This window comes from Bidens hawaiensis, unplaced genomic scaffold (assembly GCF_021521415.1).
Source record: "Bidens hawaiensis isolate Kalapana, Puna unplaced genomic scaffold, B.hawaiensis_p1.1 tig00009951_1, whole genome shotgun sequence".
NCBI classification, from domain to species: domain Eukaryota; kingdom Viridiplantae; phylum Streptophyta; class Magnoliopsida; order Asterales; family Asteraceae; genus Bidens; species Bidens hawaiensis.
The window spans coordinates 66,876-75,360 of NW_027491753.1; the positions used below are offsets into that span (position 1 = coordinate 66,876).

Below are 8,485 nucleotides of genomic sequence, written 5' to 3' on the forward strand. Positions count from 1 at the left end.
GCATGCCCGTTCGGTTGGATGAAACGCGTCCCAAAATACATACTCATCCCTGTTCTTGCACAAGTTCGAAGTCGCCGAGCAAAAACCCGGCATCCCGTTGAGTGGTCCTTGTCCACAACAAGCTTCCTTTGATGTTTTAAAACCTATATAATTCTTGTTTATATGAGATATTATAGGTAACACAAAAAGTATTATAGATATCTTACTGGTTGATGTGTGTTATATGTTTCTCTAGCATGCCAAATGAAGAAAAAAAATGGTAAAATTAACTAGAATGGAATTTCTTAGAAACATGTTTTTAAAATGCACCACATTTTCATAAAGCTTTATTTTAAATAAATTAGATTATTTTTTTGACATTTTTTATTATATGTGGGGTTTTAATGACCCTTTATAAAAGAGAAAAGAAGTAAAAGGTTTTAATTTTTACCCATAATTTACAAAAAAAAAAGGTAACAATATAATATTTATGTTTTACTCACTATTTAAAACAAATGATGTCAAAACGGTTAAAATCTTGAAACTTTTTTTTTTGTATTTGCTTTATAAAATTTGATAAGGGTCTATGGATTGGATTTATTTCTTATTTAATTTCGATATTTGACCCGTTATCCAACCCGTCAAAAAGAATAATTCTTACCGAACGCCGTAGGATTGTTGATTAAATCTTCATGCACGAGTTTGTTATTCGAAGCGATAAAGTTTTCGGCTTGATACTTGGCATTAAGGTCTAGAACCATTTGGCTGAGTAGAGGCTCGAACGAAGCGGACGCATCTTGTAGATCCTCGGCACACTCACCCGTCAAACTATGTTGCATTCGTTCTGCTGGTGCGCACCCAATCGGTCCCGGGCCCATCACAATTGTCTTTCTTGCTCCCAATTCATAGAGTTTCTACATTAATTTGATGAAATTTTACTATATTTCAATTCACAAAATGCTCATAATCAAATTTATTTATTTTTGTTATCAATAAAACGAACTTTCATTATCCCAAAACAACTACAAGTCTAGAGATACAATTTCAACCCACACCAAATATGAGTATGTAGTCAACGATAAAACGAGTAAAATAAAAAAAGTTTGACCAAAAAGTAAACACCTTAAAAAAGACTAAAAGTTAAGTGTAGTTAATAAAATGATATATACTAAATCACATATTAATGATTATGTATTAGGTAAATAACTAAATACTATTTTTTTTAATCACATTTAATGCAAATGTATGGTTTATTAATGATTATGTATCAGGTAAATAACTAAATACTAAATCAAATATTAAAAAATCTCTAAGAAGCACGAAAAGGAAAAAAAACTCATTTCATGGGTTGAATTTTTTTAAAATGCTATTTTTCAATACAAATTTACAAATGAGTCAAAAAAAAAGGGAAAAAAGAACGACGACAATTACAAATTAAAGTCCCACCAATATTTCATGGCTCACTGTGTCCCTTGTTGGTAACTCAAGACATTATCAAAAGTGAGACGTTTTAGGGGACACGACTCGCATCAAAAGAAATTGTTCAATTTTTTTCCTCTATCTTTATTTCTATAAAAGCGTTGTATGCAATTAAATCTTGGCATCAATCAATATACTTAACAAGGTGTTATATGTATAATAGCAAAATAAACATACCTCCAAGATCTTGCGATACTCGTCTATGAGATAGGGAATGTAGCTAGAAAGAGGATTTGATAGAGATCTAGCCGAGCCGGGAAACAAAAAATAGTTGTTCACGAAATCGTTGCCACCTAAGGAAATGAGGAGCACTGCGCTATTAACAACTTTATTAGCTTGCTCTTCACCAATCAGAGAAACTAAGTTTTGCTGGTACTCTTTGAAGTACTCGAGTTGTAATGGCATTTTTATAACATTCATCTACAAAACAAACAATCAATTAAGTATTTAATATATATATATATATATATATATATATAAAGAAAAAATATATTTGCAATTAAACTTTGTAATTATTAATTTTCATAAAAAATGAAAAAAATTGAAATTAACCTCTATATATTATTATATTTCTAAAATTGAATATAAATTAAATCAAATAAATGTTTAGTGGAATTTATGTTTATATACGAAATATATAAAACTAGAGTATATAAATTATATGTTAATAAATGTAATCCGTGTTAAAATGATGGGCTTGGCTATTCAATGTTGTCTGTGGTCGTCGGTGTATAAGTCACATTTTGCCATTGAGTTGCCCGGTAGATGGGCTTTATTTGTTGGTTGTTCAAAATGAAAGCTTTGACTTACAAATTGGAATCCAGTGTCGTTTAGTATTCCAACTCCAGCCGAAGCAAAATTTGCTCCAACGAGAAGTTTTTGACCCATGAGTTGAGGACTCAGGTAAGGTAAAAGGGGTTCAGATCCGATATACTCACCTAAAAAAATATTAACAAAAATTTGGTTAGTTAATGGTTAATTAAGTATATATTTATTTAATCTAAAAAAGAGAGGAGAAAAATACTGAACTGATAACATCTGGAATATTAAGGCCGTTGGAGAAACGACCGGTAGGTTTATGAGCAGGAGAATCGATGCCGTAAGGAGGCATGTCTGCACGAGCACCCGTGATCAAGAAATTATTGTTACCATTATCAACTAACGAGTCTCCAAACACAAAAAATGCCGGAGGTTGCTTTTTTGTAGGGCTAGCAGGAGGCCTCGTTGGTGAAACTGGAGTTCCAGTGGATGGTGAAGGACTTCCCTTAGGTGGAACATGAGTCCCACCGGGGTTAAAGATAACCTTGTCGCCACCATGATACCCCCGGGGTTCAAAGACAATCTTGTCGAGTGTGGCACTAACCCCGACGGTTAAGCATAAAGCAAGCATTAACCAAAGGTTAGCCATTTGCGATTGAAGAAGAAAAGAGAGACGAGTTTTAAATCAGGAAGAAGCGATTGAAGATAAGAATAGCTTATGGGTTTATATAGATGGTTAGAATCATAATACTACAATCTTAAGCATTTTGGAGTCATGAAAACATGGAATTTAATTTGATATGATTAATGGTGAATTTAATATGATCAAATCTTTTTATCTTTTTAAAAGGGTAAGATCATTATGTTTCATTGTTGTATAATTTCATTAACAAAAGGGGTCAAAACGTGTATTTTAATTGTTTTTTTTTTCTAAAGTTATGATGATTGTAATATTATTATTGTAAAGAACATTAATTATTTAATAAAGTTACAGAAAAAAGAAAAGATTATTTATCTGTAAACTACAAGTCAACCGCCCCCACTTACACGGAGAATCTACAAATACCATTTTGTTGGTTTCATACCTTGGTCAACCTATTTATTATTCTACTTTTGAAGATTGAGAAAGTAATTAATAAAATTTAAATATAATACACCATTAATATGGTTAAACTGTCACTTTGACTTTTAGTAAAGGTTAAAGCTGAGATCATCAGCATTTTAACGGTCGGTTGACCAGTATGAAACCGGGTTAACTAAATAAGTTTTGGTTTTGATACGAGTCGGTTCAGTATTTTCCACTAATGGTTTCAGTATTTTCCACTAATGTATTACACAAATTTATGTTTGTAATTTTTATTTGATTAGTCAAATTGATTAGTGAGATATTGTTGCAACATAAATCAGACAATGACTATTTCATGTATTAGACTATTATTATTATAGCCGACTCGCACAGAATAACTAATTGCTAATAAAATCCTTCAACTTCATTATAATCTGATTGCATCTTTTTTCTATGTTGTAACATATTTTTAGAATGTTCCCGGAGTTGAGTCGTTGCTTACTCAAAAAAAGCATGCTCTAAATCATCTCATTAAACTGTATAGATATGATCCTTAATAATTCACCGTTGGCGAAGCCAATGTCTCGTTTCGCCAACGTCTCGTGGTCCTGACTTCTGGGACTCATTCTAACTTAAACACGGGGATTGTCTTAACCAACAAACATGTAAGCTATGTTAACGAACCAAAAACGTAAACTGCTAGCATGGACCTTATTGAAAAGGCCTTTACTAAAGATATAGAATGTGAAGACGGTTTTCGAGCTATATCTTTGTAGTCACAGGGCTTAGTCAGGCCATAATCGATATATTAGTAAGATAGGTTGCTTGAGCTTATTTTGACCCTTTTTTCTCTCCTTTATCTTAATTATCTAACATACTAGCCGCTCTTAAGAGTACTTCTAGTATATTCTTGTGTGCTCACACATCTACTCTAGCATTCATACATATTTTATCTCCATCTTGCGCCCATGTGTTTTCTTGATGACCCGACAATCTGCCCTATAAAACTTCTTCTTTAATTTAATTGGGAACCTTCTAGCGCACCATATCCTAAAGGGTGCTCTCCACCTACGCTGGCTAACCACAGTGCGGTGGGCCATGTCAATATCCATCTTCCCATCCTGATAAACAAACAATTATATAATACTTGACACTAGTTGCACGCAGAACCACTTGGCCACCAATTGTGATCCGAGAGTTTCGGTCACCGTCTACACCACTGAAATCACAATAGAGGTATTTAGTCTTAAAAGTGACTAATGGGTGCAGTTTCATTTTCAAACTGAAAAGGCGAAACCAAAACAAAATCTAACAGTTTAGTTTTATATTTCCATAAAAAACAAACTTTCGGTTAAGTTTTTGTTTAACATGTAGTAAAAACCGAAAAAAGAGAACCAAATTTATATATTATAATTTTAATTTTTTTTTATTTTTAAGTAACTTATAAAAATATAGTAATTGCTCACTAATTTTTTTTAGCTCAAATCATTATTTCATGTTTTTTTTCCTGCCCAAAATTTCAAGCTCAAATATAGAAAAAAAATGAAACTAAAATAATCGAAACCCAAAAACGAAACCCAACGGTTATTTAATACTAAATAAAAAAACAAAATTTCAGATTTAGCTCAAAACCTATCCAAACAAAACTATACACACACCTACATACTTATCGTTATATATTTATTAATAGTGGTAAGAGGCCCGCCCTCCCTTAGTGGAGACGCAAGTTCGATTCTCACTTGGGCCGGTTTGAAAATTTTCCGGGTGAATGGCGAATCAGGGCTTTAATTCCAGGTTCGAACCTGACATGGGGAAAGGTTTACTGATTCCTTCCGGTTCCCGCGCATCAAGAGGTACGGTCTCACGGCGATCGAAACATAACCCTGAAAAGATAGGTTTACACACGAATTTTTGTTAAAAAGAAAGAAAGATAAATTAATAGCTTTACAAAATGTTAAAATAAAATTAATATCACCATTTTTATAAAACTCATGCATGTCTCCGCCATGCACGCATCATCTTGTATCTCAACAAAAACCAATTCTCTTGATCCATTTTAGCAACTAATCTAACCATCTTCTGAACCTTTATTATCCGGCGGAAGCGGTGGTCGACGCTGGTGGAGAATTAAACAACAATGGCTACGGAAACCGGAATCAAAATCGAATCAATCTCCAAAACAAGCAATGATTCATGTAACAAGTACAATAAACAATCGGGCAAACGACGTCGTGATATGTTGTTAGGATTAGGGTTTTGGGTGCAAGGATTCCGGTGTTTTCCATGGATGACCGTGAATTTTTTCCTCAAAGATGGGTTCCGGTTGGATCCGGCCACGTTGCAGATTTTACAGAATTCGGCGAGTCTTCCGATGGTTGCGAAGCCGTTTTATGGTCTTGTTTCGGATTCGTTTTATTTGTTCGGGCAGCATCGGATTCCGTACATTGCTGGTGGAGGTATGATATATCGATTGTTTGTTTGTTGGGTCATGCTATAGCTACACCACCGCCGTTTGATTTCACATCAGAAACGTGCCCAAAAACACTCGAACGGTTGTTTTGACCATAAAAAGTCAAGGTCTGAAATTATTGGTTAGAACAACCGTTTGAACAATATTCGAATGACCGTTCTGACCATAGGGGTCAAACTTTGAAAATTATTGGTCAAAAATGTTGGTCAATATATACGGACGGCCGTTTTGACCATAGACGCTTAGATTTTAGATAGTTATGGTCAAAATGACTGCCTGACTTCTATTAGGACAACTATTTGAAACGGAATGAGATTATAATTTCTATGTAATGAAGTTTGACTATTTGTGATATTGTCTTTGACAGCCTCTTAATGGTTAAAAGGTAGTCTTAAGTCTAAATGGTTGAAACTATCTTTTAACCACTGAGAGGTTATGAGCTATTAAGAGCTACCAAACATCCCCTTAAGCATGCACACATTTTTGTTCAATATTTATAATATCATGTCACTTTTTATATATATGGTAACACACGTCAAAGTTTTGGATATCTATGTGGTTTAAGAATTACTAAGTGCTATTTTTTAATTATTTACAAGTAGATAACTCAGCAAAAGCTGATATAATTTTTGGGTTTGATTCCTAACACCAAACTCCAAAACTCGAATGTCAGCTTTTGCATAAGTGTTACTACTTGTAAACACTTTCAAAATGTCTAGAAACACATATTCGTTTTTCAAACCAACTAGAAAGCCCAAAAAATATCACGTGTCGTGTCGTATTGTTGTTAAGACATCCATACATACAATTAGGGGTGTGCGTGGTGCGGTTAAGTGCGGTTTTCGGCTAAAACCAAACGAAAATCAAAACTTCGGTTTTTGGAGTTTTTGAAACCGTCCCGTTTAGGTTTTCTCGGTTTCGGTTTTTCGATTTTCGTTTTGGTTTTGGTTCGGTTTTAGTTTTTTCAGTTTTTGCCATTTTAGCTGGAAAATTTAATGCCGAAAAAAAAGTTTGCAAAAAATAATGATTTTAGGTATAAATAATTTTGTTCATTGTAAAATAATAGACTATTATACATTTGAACAAAAATATTTGAGTTAAATATTTATTAAATTTTTATAAATTATATAATATAAAATATAAAAAAACAAAATTTAGGAATTCGATTCGGTTTTATTACATGCGAAACCAAAACCAAAACCGTTAGTTCGGTTTTTACAAAACATAAAACAAACTGTTTCGGTTTTTTTGGTTTCGAATCGTTTTTTCGGTTTCTTGCACACGGCACACCCCTACATACAATTGACTAAGTTTAATGACGCGTATCTTATTTGACAAGTTTTGACAATAATATGTAATATGATGAACACTCTTTTGATCATGTTTTGCAGCTTTGTTACAAGCTATATCATGGTTTGCCATTGCATCTGCACCACCTTCAACCATTTCATTCTTCACAATCACAACATATCTCCTTCTTGGAAACCTTGGTGCTTCCATAGTCGAAGTTGCAAACGATGCAGTTGTCACCGAATGTGTAAAACCACCCACGAATGATTCGGATCTCCAATCATTTGCGTGGGTGGCTGCATCAATCGGTGGCATCTCTGGAAACTTTCTTGGTGGTCTTTTCGTTGATCGGCTTTACTCACAAACCATGTTTTTGGTCTTCGGGTTTATACTGACTCTTAGTTCTTTATCACAATTTCCATAAGCGAGATTTCACTCGGCTTACCAGAGAAGCATTCTATACATGGTATTAGAACCCAAGTTTCGAATTTGTTTATGGTATTAAGAAGACCGGAGATTCTTCGGCCTATTTTATGGCTTGCAGCATCTTATGCTGTGATTCCCGCGTTAACAGGAAGCATGTTTTACTACCAAACACAATATTTAAGCATTGAATCGTCGGTTATCGGTGTTTCAAAGGTGTTTGGTCAAGTAACAATGTTGTTATGGGGTGTTGTGTATAACCGGTACTTGAAATCTATCCCACCACGGAAACTAATTTCAACGATTCAAGGAACAATGGCGGTGTTGATGGTGTCGGATGCGTTATTCGTAAAGGGGTTTTATCGATCGTTGGGTATACACGATTCGGTATATGTAGTGTTTGTTTCTGGATTTCTTGAGGTTTTATATATGTTAAAGATTCTACCGTTTAATGTTCTAATGGCAAAACTATGCCCGCCGGGTTGTGAAGGATCTTTGATGGCATTTTTAATGTCCACCGTCGCATTGGCGTTTATTGTAAGTGGATACTTTGGTGTTGCACTCGCGTCGTATGTTGGAGTCACGGTAACAGATTTTTCGTTTTAAGAAAGGACTTGTAATCCAGGCGGTGTGCACAGTTTTGCCTCTTTTTTGGTCTTCGTGTATCCCTGAGGGCATGAAACCTGAACCCGAAAAGAAAAAAAACTGAAGTCAAAAGACTTCTTGCAAAAGATATTATCTAAAGAGTATGAGATAATGTCCCATTAGTTCCTAGTGCATGTAACATTTCATAGAGATATTTTATGTATGAATGTACCATTGATCTTGATACAATTTCCTACAGTTTTGTGTTTTTGCCTTGCATTATATTTATCTCAATGAGTTTCCATCTTTCTCATGACACCGGCGTACAGTGTTGTAAAAATCGCTAGTCGGTAGTCGGGCGGTGAGGTGGGGACTAGCGATTAATCGGGATTAATTGGATCAGATTTTAATTTATATTTTTCAGTTTTATATAT

The 8,485-nt window shown here is 34.2% G+C and overlaps 1 pseudogene; it reads left to right on the top strand.

Annotated features, from left to right (window-relative positions):
- Positions 1–5,220: 5,220 nt before the first annotated feature.
- On the top strand, positions 5,221–8,262 carry LOC143533878 (putative folate-biopterin transporter 7; annotated as a pseudogene).
- Positions 8,263–8,485: the final 223 nt, after the last annotated feature.